Source organism: Scyliorhinus torazame, chromosome 14 (assembly GCF_047496885.1).
Source record: "Scyliorhinus torazame isolate Kashiwa2021f chromosome 14, sScyTor2.1, whole genome shotgun sequence".
Lineage (NCBI taxonomy): Eukaryota > Metazoa > Chordata > Chondrichthyes > Carcharhiniformes > Scyliorhinidae > Scyliorhinus > Scyliorhinus torazame.
The window spans coordinates 46,440,340-46,453,768 of NC_092720.1; the positions used below are offsets into that span (position 1 = coordinate 46,440,340).

Genomic DNA, 13,429 nt, shown 5'->3' on the forward strand with positions numbered 1-13,429 from the left:
TAGGGAAAAGCCAGAATTGCCTTTGCTGCCCAGGATGACCTGTGCAGTGGGTGTTTGGCAAAGAAGAGTGAGGCCTGGTAGTGAGTATTTCTGGATAGCACAGACCTTCCCAGAATTTAGTGCAAATTAGCACTAAAGACAATCTAACTCAAAGATCACCAAAAATGATAAATGTGTGTGAGAAGTACAAAATTGAAACTGATATAATACAAGTTGACACGATGGCATGGGATCATATAATCCATGGACCGGGGGCGAGATTCTCTGACCCCCTGCCGGGTCGGAGATTCACCGGGGGCTGGCATGAATCCCGGGGGTCCTGGGGGGTCCTGGGGGGGGGGGGCGATCTGGCCCCGGGGGGGGTGCCCCCACAGTGGCCTGGCCCGCGATCGGGGCCCACCGATCCGCGGGTGGGCCTGTGCCGTGAGGGCACTCTTGTCCTTCCGCCTTCGCCACCATGGCGGAGGCGGAAGAGACTCCCTCCAGAGCGCATGCGCGGGGATGCTTTGAGCGGCCGCTAACGCTCCCGCGCATGCGCCGCCCAGCAATGTCATTTCCGCGCCAGCTGGCGGGGCACTTCCGCCAGCTGGCGGGGCGGAAATCAGACCGGCGCGGGCCTAGCCCCTCAAGGTTAGGGCTCGGCCGGTCAAGGGGCGGAGGATTCCGCACCTTTGGGGCGGCGCGATGCCCGACTGATTTGTGCCGTTTTTGGCACCGGTCGGCAGACATCGCGCCGATACCGGAGAATTTCGCCCCTGATGGGGGATTAATTCACAAATAAGTATACGCTGTTAACAGCATACAAATACCACCAGGATGTTTTCCAATGGTGTGGTAGCACATTGATTTGTTGTGTTTGTCACATGGACTGTTCCTAATCAAAGCTATATTACCGCAAAGTCAAAATTGCTTCCTTCGAATGAAGGATTGGATAACGGCATATTGTTTGGTCAACACAGGGAGACATGCCAGCACAATGGGTTGTCTCATGAGAATTATTGTAGGAAGAAGACAACAAGAAGCAACAGAGAAATGTCAGTCAATTGATGTGTCTTCTCCCAGGGTGGGGGAGGGGAGGGGGATAGGGACAACATTGTGTGTCTGTTAGTTCCCATCTCTGCAGCGGAACCTGGTCTCTAATAGTCTCAGCTATCCCTGCCATTAGACTAAGGCCTTGCTCCATCAGGACCGTGTGACAGTTGATGTGCAACGGCCATCCCACGTTAGAAGTACAGTCATCTTCCACCCCCTCAAAATTAATTTCAGGGACCTGGAACATCAGAATTCTCAAAAACAATCCCAGCATCGAAAGAGCAGAATATCACGCCACTATCTTAACCCAGGAACACTGGCACCCACATTTGTCTCCAACAGGCCCAGATGGAGGCCAAGTGCAAACAGCAGAAGGAGCACACCAAAATCTGTGCATCTCACCCACCATTGTTAAACACTCCTTGGCCCACCTGTGGATTCAGCATTGGACTTCTTAGTCCCCTCGGAACGCACAACCCTGGAGTGAAAGAAAGTCATCCTCGATCCCAAGTGACTGTCTAAGAAGAATAAGAACACAACAGAGAAAAGCACACTATCCTAGATTTATCAGAGGAGCTGTCTATAATTGCTCTAAGTTATCAGAAAGTGCCTTCTTCTGAAGAGGGTTCCGTAGAATGACAAACAGGAACAACCTCCTAGCTATCACTCATGCAGCAGCTTCATTTCCCCGGCCATTAAACATGTTAGGGTGCTTCATCCACTGACCAAAAGCTCACTTTTCAATCTTCCCATTAGTTGTGTTAGTTATTTGTTTTTGTTATACATCGGAAAAACACAGAAATAAGCCATTTGTCCAATCAGTCAGCAGCTGCCCTCCACACAAGCAAATAGACATAATCATAATTAACTATGATATTCACATATTCCTTCATTTCCTTTGCCTTCATCTAGTGAGCAACCTAATCTTGAATGTTGACACAGTTTCTGCCTCAGTCACTACCCCTGGAAATGAATTCCACAGCATCGGAGCTCTCTAGAAAAGGTCCTGTCATTCCCCAAATCATTCATTATAATCACAATCCATGTAATAGCCATCATTAAGCTTTATATTATGGTCAATTACACATTCATCAAAGATTAAAAAACTAAAATGTTATTGGCACAGTACAATTTTAATATAGTGCTCTCCACAGCACAGCATTCTTTGAAGTACCGGAACCTAAGAATAATTATTTTTCTAACATAAATATGTTGCAAAAATGTGATGCAGAGAGGGTTGCAGCATTATCTTGTATGCTTTTAAACACAGACTTTTAAAGTGAATCAAGTGCAGCATGTGCATGTTACAACTTTCCATTTTAATTTCCAGTGATTTGATAAGAGTTAAGTAGTCCCCTGACATATATAAATAGTTAAAAGGCACAGATAAACAATTTGTTTAAATTTAAGTCACATCAATCTAATTTGAGCTCCCTTACCTTGTAGACAAGATTGAAAGTTACCAATTAAGATGGTTCATTGTTGCTGTGGCAACAAGACATTGCCATAGTAATAGGAGTGAATCATCTGCAAGAAGAAAATGTTCACACTTCTATTGAAGTGTAAGGCAACAGGTTTAAACTTATAGCTGTTTCATATTGAATTCTAGCCAAATGTTGTAAATTAGCATAAAGTTGTCAATATTGGTATGCAGAGTGAAACTGCTAGAATGTTGAACAATGAGGGTATCACGTAGTATTCCTCACATTAAGTGTAGGTGTACAAAATGGATAAATAAAAGGAAGGTTTAGTGCTGATGAGTGAGTGTAGATGAAGAAGATCAAGCACAGCTGATCTTACCATGCAGCTATGTGGATTTCTTGATAATCTTAGTGGATTACAGGACATAAATGTAACCAATTTATCCAGTGGTTTCCCGGCTTGGTGCATTATTGAGTCTTACAGACTGACAGTTCCAAGGTCGATCTCTAATCTACAAAGTTATTTAAAGTGATTCAAGATGTTGATAGGGCCAAACATTGGACTCAGAGAGATGATAAATACCAGCCAAAGCTACCATTCCCATATATGCCAACCAAGAAAAAGCTGGCATTGCCTCCAAACAAGTAGATAACTGCAAAACAACATTCAGAATAAAGCCATGCAAAAACAACATTACATGGAAGGTGTAGTAGAACAAAGGTGTTTTTATGTGCAGGTATACCTAACATCCTTTTACTTGTAGTGTAAGAAACAAATCATAAATGCATGAAAATTGAAGGTGGATGTACATCTTCAAAGTTTCATTTTTCAAGGGAGTCTGGAAGCATTCTCCAGCCCCAGGTAATATAAATCTTTGACACTTTTTGGAATCTACAATGAACATGGATAATGATTTTTTTTAAATCTACTTTAATTGAAAAGCACATGCATTTAACCATTTGGGAATTAACTATTTTTCTTAACATTTTAATTGCAATAGATAACCTATTATTGGAAAAAGTTTATAATTTTTAAACTTATTTTAGTTTCTTTGGGTGAGAGCAAATGGGTGATATTGGCCCAGTCAGGGCCTGGCACTCTCCAGTCCCACCAAAATGGACAAGTACATTTCTGGGATCTGGGACTCAGGCCATGTCCCATCAAAATATTTGTGAATTTTACATTTTGCACTCTGGCTGACTCCAAGCACTATTACTTCACAATTGGCAGACTTTTAATTTAAAAAAGGAAAATAAAATATAGCATATGCCTTTGATCAATCAGACAAACACATCTATAAAAGCAATCTTGCCTCTTTACAGAGCCACTTACCATCTAACATACTGCCCCCCCCCCCCTTTTCCTATTAGGAAGAACATGTGGACCACCTTAATCATTCATCCAGAAATCCTACCTGTCCCTCCTTTGTAGCATCTATTGTTACTTAAATTCCATGGCTGGCCTGATTGTAACATTTTCTTATAGCCAGTTCTACTGACATTGTGTCTCTCCTTGACTTCAAATATTTACGCATACCGTTGGAACCATGGAACATGTTCTATAGCTACCCATCCTGTGTTGCTCTTTTGATGTAGGTATGAAGATAATGCATTTATGTAATTTTTCACAATTCAAAAAGAGAAGCTTCATGGAGTAATGAAGAGTTCATTAAAGTTTGTGGGTGATAAAAAAGCTGCAGTACTCTCAAATGTTTCTGAGCTCTGATAGACTAGGGAGAATAAGCCTCTAGCAATGTGTCAATCAAAGCTCCTACTAGTATGTCAACCACCGCAAGAAGAAAATATATTAATAAACTATGGAAATTTTTTGTTTTATTTCAGGAAATTAAATTAAAAGCCTCCTTTGTGCTACTAGCTAAATGAATAAAGCAAAACATTAAACATTAAAGTACCCCAGCTTAACTACACATACCATGGGGGCGATTCTCCGATATGGAGGCCAAGTGTTCGCGCCGTCGTGAACGCCATCGCGTTTCACGACGGCGCGAACAGGGCCCAGGCACGACCTATTCTGGCCCCCACAGGGGCCAGCACGGCGCTGGAGTGGTTCACGCCACTCCAGCGTCCTTACGCGGCACCAAATGGGCACCGCGCCAACCCGCGAATGCGCAGTCGGGGCAGCCCAATCCTGCGCATGCGCAGTTGGGCAGCGCCATCCTGCGCATGCGTGGGGAACGTCTTACGCACGCCGGCCCCTCACCAACATGGCGGCGGTGTTCTGGGGCCGCGCGCGGAAGGAGGTAGGCCGGGGGGGGGGGGGCGGCCTGCGGATCGGTGGGCCCCGATCGTGGGCCAGACCCCATTGGAGGCCACCCCGGTGAAGGAGCCCCCCTCCCTCCCCCACAGGCCGCCCCCTCCAGCGTTCCCGCAGAGTTCCCGCCGGCAGCGACCAGGGGTGGACAGCGCCGTCGGGAACCTGTCATGTCGTAGCGGCCGCTCGGCCATCTGGGCCGGAGAATCGGCGCTCGCCGGTTCTCCGAGCGGCCCGGTGCGAATTGCGCGCCGCTGGTTTCCGGGGGGGTGGGAGAATCGCGAACGGGGGTCGGGACGGCGTGGCACGATTCGCGTGGCGCTCCGCCGATTCTCCCACCCGGCGTGGTGGGGGGGGGGGGGGTGGAGAGAATAGCGCCCAGTATACTTGTCTGTAACGGTAAAATCTGAGTCAGGGTTGTTGGATTTTCTTTTTCATTTTTTAGCCATTAACCTTTCTTCATGTCAAGGTGAATATTGGTAGTATGGCAACAGAATTGCTTTCCAGTTAGAACAGCATGCACTCCAGATCTGTTGCTTTTAGAATTTTCTCATGATGTGCAGGTTAGGTGAGGTTACGGGGATAGGGTGAGGGACTGGGCCTAGGTAGGGTGCTGTTAGTAGGGTCAATGTAGACTTGATGGGCCAAATATATTTTTGGAGTAGTCTGAGGAGTCAAGGGGAATCCCAGTGAGAATAAGCAGCCCAGTCATCATGTAACAATTATTTAAGACTATTTATTAAATTAAAGACAAACACACAAACAGGACTATACTACATGTTGAAGTCAGATTTAGAAAGAGGATTTTTAGACAAAAGGTACCCCTGGCGTAGATGCCTGTATAAGAGGCAATTTGTAGGAATAGACAGTGTATAACAATGCATGTGATTTTATAACCTAAAAATGACTAATATCAGAAAGGTCAGACAAACAATTAAAAAGAAGTTACACAAACTGGCTGTTGGCTGAGTTAGCAATACTAAAGACACAAAATGGCTTTTAGCTGAATTAGCCACATTTCTGAACAACCATTAACTGGGGTAAGTTGCAAACTGGTATAAATAACATCATTTAGTTACAAACGGCAGAGTAGTTAGGGAGACAAGACAAGAATGATTGATATCAAGGCATTGAATGGAAACAGACATGGGAGATTCTAGGGAATGCTTCACCAGCGAGTGATAACAGCTCCACAGGACAAGGAGCATTATGTATCCTCGCCAGCCCAAGGTTAGGTGCAGGCAGGAAAGATAATTTTAACAGTTAATATGAGTGACTTCTTCATGAAGTTAGGAGCTGGTAAGATACCAACCCACTTTACGTAATGTCAAATTTAATTGGATATATAACTAACGTATTAATGTATAACCAATATTATTGGATAAAGTCCAGCCGAAATGGGCTGTGTAGTTGTTTTGAAAAATGTATAAGAATGGATGTTTTTCTTTGTTCGGTGGAGAGAAGGTCTGGAACTTTACCAGACGCCATCTCCCCGCCGGCGAAATAAACCGTTTGATACAAGGACCAGCAGTCCTGGCCGTTGAGTAATTTCTTTGACATCCTCTCCTGCTAACACTACGCTAAGCCAATTCAGTATATGAATTACTAAACACACATCCAGTTTATGTCGATCATACCCCATGTTCCAAAATATATCTACAATTCCTGAAGTACTTAAGACTTTCCCTTTCCCCCAAACAACATCCAAATAAATAGATCTATAGGTCAAAACCAGCTTATACTTACCACACAATACAGGGAGGATAATCAAGTCCGGAATACTTCCTTTCCTAGAACAGCGAAGATATTTAAACTATCTTTACATAGGTTTTCTGCACTGCCTTTGCTATAAGACTTAGAGGCTGTTAGAAATAAAACATGGCCTCCAGGCTGCTGGCTGGAAACTAGCTTGTCTCCTTTTGTGCTTCTAGGTGTCAACTGGCCTCTATTTGCTTCTGAGGATCCTGGCAATGATACCCTTTGTTCCACTTCAACTCTGCCTTCTATGTATTTGGCTGTCTGCTCCCCTCAAATTCCATGACCCTAGAAATTAGCATGTGTATGTTTCACTGATCTCTCAATTGTCCATGTAATCTGTTTCTACTAATAGGGGACTCACACCTGATCCTATCTGCTAATCTTGTTACTGGGAAAGCCACATCATGCAACCTTTTGTAGACTGGCTACTAGGCAGATTTCTACCCGTTGCTGAGCATATCGCATCCTATTATGTCTTGTTAAATTTGTGTTGTTGCTATTACTAGGCAATCCATGACACGTTCCCCCCTTTTTAAAAATGAAATGTCTTCAGTTGAACAATGTTTCATTTCTTAACCCTATCTTATTAAATATTACAAAATTCAGAGAAGATAACCCACAAATTTCCCACTGTTCCCAAAAGTCTCGGGATGAAGCATCCGGAACGAGGTTTTTTCTCCCGGCCACATGGAAGATTTTAAAGCAAATTTCATTGGAATAACTGTTTTTTTTCCATTCTCAAGATTTTTCAAAACATTTCAACGGGTTGTCGGCCATATGTATGATTGTGTCTGCTGGTCTACTGGCAACATAAATCAAACCTTATAATGCCAGTACCAGACTTAACGTCTCTTTCTCAATGGTCAAATACTTCTGCTGGTGCCGATTTAGAGAAATATTCACAAGCTTCTCAAGGCCAAATTTGTCTTCTTACAATAACATAGCTCCTACACCAATATCCCAAGCATCCACCGCCAGTTTAAACTGCTATTGCAACTGGGTGCTTCTAACACTGAGTTTGTAGTCAACGTGGTTTTTAACTGGTTTATCCTGTTGATCAGTCCTCCATCCAGAGCTCTGTGAGTGGTGCTACCACACTGCTAAAGTTTCACATGAACATACGGTAGAATCTGCTCATGCCCAGAAAACTTAAAATCTCTTTTCTGATGGTGGATTCCAGGAAATTCCAAATGGTCTATATTTTGGCATCTCGTGGTGCCATTTGGCCATGTTCCACTGTGTCACAGATATGAAATTTGGGCCGCAGCAAATCTGCTTTTTGCTAGGTTCACCACAAGATTGGCTTCTTCTAAGTAGTCAACCAGTTCCTTTAGGTGGTGTAGATGCTCTTTCCAACTTTAGTGGAACATCACTCAGTCATCAATGTCAATGGCACAGTGACCCAATCCTCAAATGACTTTGTTTGTGAGCCTCTGAAACGTTGCGGAGGCGTTCTTCATCCTGAATGGCTTAACATGGAATCGATAGAAGTCCTTGGTCTGTCACAAATGCGGAGACCTCATTTGCCCTCTCAGTCAAAGTTACTTAACAATCGCTCTTTAGCAAGTCTATTCTGGTAATTAATTTTGATGCAGTCTTCAATATGTTGAATAGGAAACAAATCCCTCTTGGTTACGGCATTCACCCGCCTGTAGACCACACAGTCTCTGGGTTACATCCGGTTTTAGGCACCATGACGATATGGGAGCTCCAATCACTAGAACTTAATTCAATAATGGCAATGATGGTGGCACGGTAGCACAGTGGTTAACACTGTTGCTTCACAGTGCCAGGGTTCCAGGATCGATTCCGGCTTGGGTCACTGTCTGTACGGAGTCTGCAGGTTCTCCATGTGTCTGCATGGGTTTCCTCCGGGTGCTCTGGTTTCCTCCCACAAGTTCCGAAAGACGTGCTTGTTAGGTGAATTAGATATTCTGAATTCTCCCTCAGTGTACCCGAACAGGCGTCAGAGTGTGGCGACTAGTAATGTCATTGCAGTGTTAATGTACACCTACTTGTGACAATAATAGATTATATTATATTCTTGAACATATATTCAATTTCTTTCTGTACCTGCAATAACCTGGCTAAACTAAACCTATTTGGACATTGTTTGAGTGAAACGGTATCCCCCACTTCAAAGTCATGCGTCACAAACCCAATTCTATCTTGTTTATTCCCGTAAATACATTTATAGGACTGCAGTAACTCTGTCAGTTCACTCTGGCTCTTCTCTGGAAGATAACTGGTTTGGATTTTCCTGTACTTCCTCATTGTCCAAATTAATTCTAGGATAGTCACTGTCAAGGTTTGACCACTTGTCTTCCCCCTGCTTCATTACTAACAAGACCTCATGCTTGCTCTCATCTCCTCTAATTCAATACTCCTTTACCATGTTTACAGGGTACACTGTGGTTTGCGTCTATCTGGGGTGGGTAAAGATAGTGTACCAAGCCCAATTTCCTTTCAATGTGTACGGCCCAATAGCTTTCAGGAGTTTGCCTGACACAGGCAATAGCACTCTCTCGTGTAAAACTCTGAGTCTGGGCCTTCGAATTAGCCCTTGCTTTCATTCCCTGCTAGGCTGTCTTCAAATGTTTTACTTTTGAGTCAATCTGCTGCAATGCGATCAATCTCTTTGAATTAAACACATTTATCTCAATAATCAGATAACCTGATCTCACTGGCATCACCTTGGGCTTGCAACTCCTCCCTCTTGTGTCTTAGCTTATGAACCTCTGATCGCATCACCATGCCATTCTGAAATGCTCCATGAAATTTCTCTGCAGCAGGATTGTCTATTCGGCTACAGTAGGTATCACTACTATCTGGGATCCTGCTATATGAAACCTGCAACGGGCAAGATTTCTACCACACCTACCACTACTTCACCTTTCATAGAATCCTAGAATCTCTACAGTGCAGAATGAAGCCATTCGGCCCATCGAGTCTGCACCGACCCTCTGAAAGAGCACCCTAACCAGGCTCCGTCCTGCCCCTGCAATCCCATAACCCCACTTAACCCGCACATCTCTGGACACTAAGGGACAATTTAGCATGGCCAATCCACCTAACCTGCACATCTTTGGACGGTGGGAGGAAACTACTGATGTAAAACATCAGTGCTAACCACTATGCTACCATGCCACCCTAAACTACTTCAAGCTACTTTGTAAGTTTATGTTTACTAAAGGAATTTCTTTCTTTTCACCAAGAATACTGCTGACTAGAACCTTTTCCTTTAATATCAACAACAAATATCTTTATCCCACAACATTAGGGATTGACTGGCACCTGTATCTCATATTATTTAAATATATTTTCCCATTCTACCCTGTCATATGGAAATATTTTATCCTGGCAGACAAAATCTTTAAACATGTCTGCTACTTGCTGGTTACTCTACCCCTGTGCAAGTTGCACACACATGTTCCTTCCTATTGTCTGTGTACCTGCTTCCCCTGTTCTCCACCTTCTAATTTCATATTTCCAGTTTTAAGATTTGTAACATAAACCAGTTTTCCGTATAATCCCTTGCATACTGACTTGGTGTGTCCCAGTTTATTGCAGTGAAATCATCAAACCTTTTTCACATCTCTCACCCCTCCAATTGACTCTGCCATATTCTGAGGTGAAGACTCCTGGAGTTTCCAACCACTCCTCTCCAGCTGGCTTGTCCTCTCTCCCACCTTCCCAGTATCTAGCTTTCACTGATTTAAAAATGATCTAAAGAAAGGCTTTGGTCTATGAACCAATTCACAGTCGTCCACAAGCTCCTTGGCCTGTCTGGCAGTTGTAACTTTCTGTTCCTCAATATGAGTTCTAACATTGTAGGCAATGAATGTTTAAATTTCTCCAACAGAATGATATCTCGAAGGGTATCATAGGTTCCTTCTATTTTCAATGTTTGCACCCACCTATCAACCTAATTTTGTTTAACCCTTCGAATGCAAGGTATGTTTGTCCAGATTGTTGTCTTACAGCTCAAACCTTCTGACTGTACACCTTTGGTACCAGCTCACAAGCTCCCAATATAGCTTTCTTCACTGTCTCACAGTCCTCAGACCTTTCCTCTGACAAGTACGCATAGATTTCATTAACCTTACAATCCTAGGGAAGCCATGTGCTCTCTCCACCTGCTTTTCTCTGCAACAAAGAATGTAATTACAGCACTCAATGAATAAAGAGTATCAGTGACTTCGCAAACACAACAGCAAATACAAACTGTGAGATGTTGCAAATGTCTCCAACATCAGACTGGAAGCAGCCACATTCATGAAAATTCATGCCCATGGAAACCTTAATAGTCACAGGCTCGGTCCCATTTCTTCTCTGAGGTTGCAGTTGTGACATATGTAGCAGTGGCAGATTTCAGTAAGGACATTTTTACAGAAACGTAGCCATCAAACACTTTGCTCCTCACTGAGGTGTGTAGTATAATGGGTGAATGTTAAATATGTAAATAGACAGGAGACAAAATCAGTGATGTACGGTCACATGGCAACAGTGTATGCCAACAGTATTGGCCCTGCTACACGAGTTGTTAAATAAGGACAGCAGGCAGTTTCGACAAAGTAAAGTTCCAACTACCATTGTCGCATTTCTGACTCACTTTGACGCATCAACACCTTCATTGATAACATGTGACGCCTCGCCCTATGTCATTTGGGCCGACCTGGCACACCAGATGGACGACGGTGCGGAGAGGCCCATTGCATTCATTTCACGCCCGTTGGCGCCAGCAAAGTGAAATTACACCCAAATAGAGAAAGAAGGTTTGCCACTGGTTTTCGGAATGAAACGGTTCCATCAGTATCACAGCTCTACAGACCATAAGTCCCCATTAGGGTTGTTCAAGGAGGACAGGGCGATTTCCCCTGGTGGCGTCCGCCATCATTCAGCATCAGGCTCTGCTCTTAGCGGCTTAAAGTACGTTTTGGAACATCGCCCAGGGACGAATATTCTGCCTCCCTCTAACCACCAGTGTGCCAATACTGACAGCGTCAGACGAGGTGATCGTTGCCCTACACTTCACCTGTGATGGCGGCCCAAGTAAAGGCATAGACACCGACAGACCCACTATTAGCCAGGGTCCACCACATAGTGCAGTACGCAGCCCAGCTTTGTGCCATCCCAGAGGACCTACGTGCTTTTACCACAATAGTGGCCAAGCTCAGCGTGGTGGATGGCATCCTACTGTGGGGTTCCCGAGTGGTCATTCCCGAGCGTGGCCAGGGGGCAATCGTACAAGACATCTACGGCAGACACCCGGGGGTCTCTAAAACAAAATGTTGGCCACCACCGAATGGCTCCGGCAATCCCAGACTCCCCGAGGTACAAGTATCAGAAAATGGCACCACCTTTACAAATTCAGAGTTCGCCAATGGGGTCCGTCACCCCATCACCCGTCGCCCAATGGATTGGCCGAACGAGTGGTGCAGACGTTTAAACTTTGGATGCGGAAACAGACCTCGGGTTCCCCAGAAACCCTCCTCGCCCGTTTCCTTTTTTACTACAGGACCACATCGCACGCAACAACTGGGATGTCGGCTGCGCAAGCAGTTGAGCCTCTTTTCACTGGACACCGGAGAAAGGATCCACGACCAACAGGAACAGGTCAAAACAAAACGAACCATACCCATTAGGGAATTTCTAGCTGGCTACGCCGTTTATGTCTGGAATTTCACAGACAAAGCATTGTGGATCCCAGGAACGGTAATAAAATGGTCCGGTCTCATGGTCTGTATGGGTACAGGGAAAGGACTCTAATTGACACTGGCTGGGCAGGTGCCTGAGGATCGGTCAAGGCCAGTAGTGTTCCCTTCCTCCAGAACAACCGCCGTTGATGCCCAGTGAGGCGACTGAGCCCCATGATTCAGAGATGTGGGAGGTCGATTTGTCCGACCCAGAATCAGACATGGAGACTTTACCCCCAGAAGTCAAAACAGGGCAAAACACAGCAGAACCACCCAGACATTAGGCTGAAAACGACGCTCCCCGGTCCATTATATCCCTCCGAGCCCAGAACAGCGGACGCTGGATAGACAGTCCCGGTCAAAGAGAGCAAAAGATTTCCCCCTTCTACTGTCGAAATGGAAGGTGTATCGGACTTGGTTGTTTGGGGGGGGCAAGGATCTGCAACCTCAGAGTCCAATTGGCCACATCTGCGTACGATCTACCCAGATGAGGGGAGTTGTGAGGGGGGAGCTACCACCTTAAACCAGAGACTGCTGGGACATGAATACCCCGGCCCCGAGTTGCGTCCCGTAGAACGTGCACCTAAATGCGCAAACTTGTCCGACTGGCACAGCAAGAGAGTGCGGAAGAAGAGAAGCGACCCGGACGCCAAAACAGAGCAAAGTCGGAGACCTGAGCGCTCAGGAGCAGAGCGAGCGACAAAGAGAGAGCCCCCCCACCCCCGAGGAGAAGGAGAAGAGGCCGCAAGAGACCGGACCGGTAAGCTGTGGCCCGGGGGAGGAAAGGTGTGCAAGAGGAGCTTGGGCCGGAGACCTGGAAACGGCCGGACGGAGTCGCACTCCCCCGAACGGAGCTAGCGCATCGGAGCGCGGGCCGGAGGAGCAGCGGCACAGGAGCGGGGACCGAGCCCCCGCCCACGCGCGGCAGCAGGGCGCGGGGCAGGAGGAGCAGCGGCTCGAGAAAAGCGGGGACCGAGCCAGCAACGAGGTCCGACCCTCCCCACACCCCCCGGCGGCAACCACCACGAGGCAGGCAGCGGAACAAAGGGGACTCCCGGCCCGACAAGAAGGCTTTCTCTCTCTGGTCCCTGGGTGAGTGAGGAGGAGAAAAAGAAAACAAGAACTTCCTCTTTTTGGGGGGTGGGGAAACTTTGAAAAGAAAACTGCTAAAGGGACAGAAAATTCCCTCTCTTTCCGCGTTTGTCAAAAAAAACTTACCTGAAGAGTCTTTTTAGAAGGGAGAGGGAGAG

General features: G+C 45.6%; 1 protein-coding gene across 2 annotated transcripts in view; it reads right to left on the bottom strand.

Moving 5' to 3' along the window:
• ece2a (endothelin converting enzyme 2a) overlaps positions 1-13,429 on the bottom strand; it is a 465,220-nt gene that overhangs the window by 253,240 nt on the left and 198,551 nt on the right. The window lies entirely within an intron of this gene.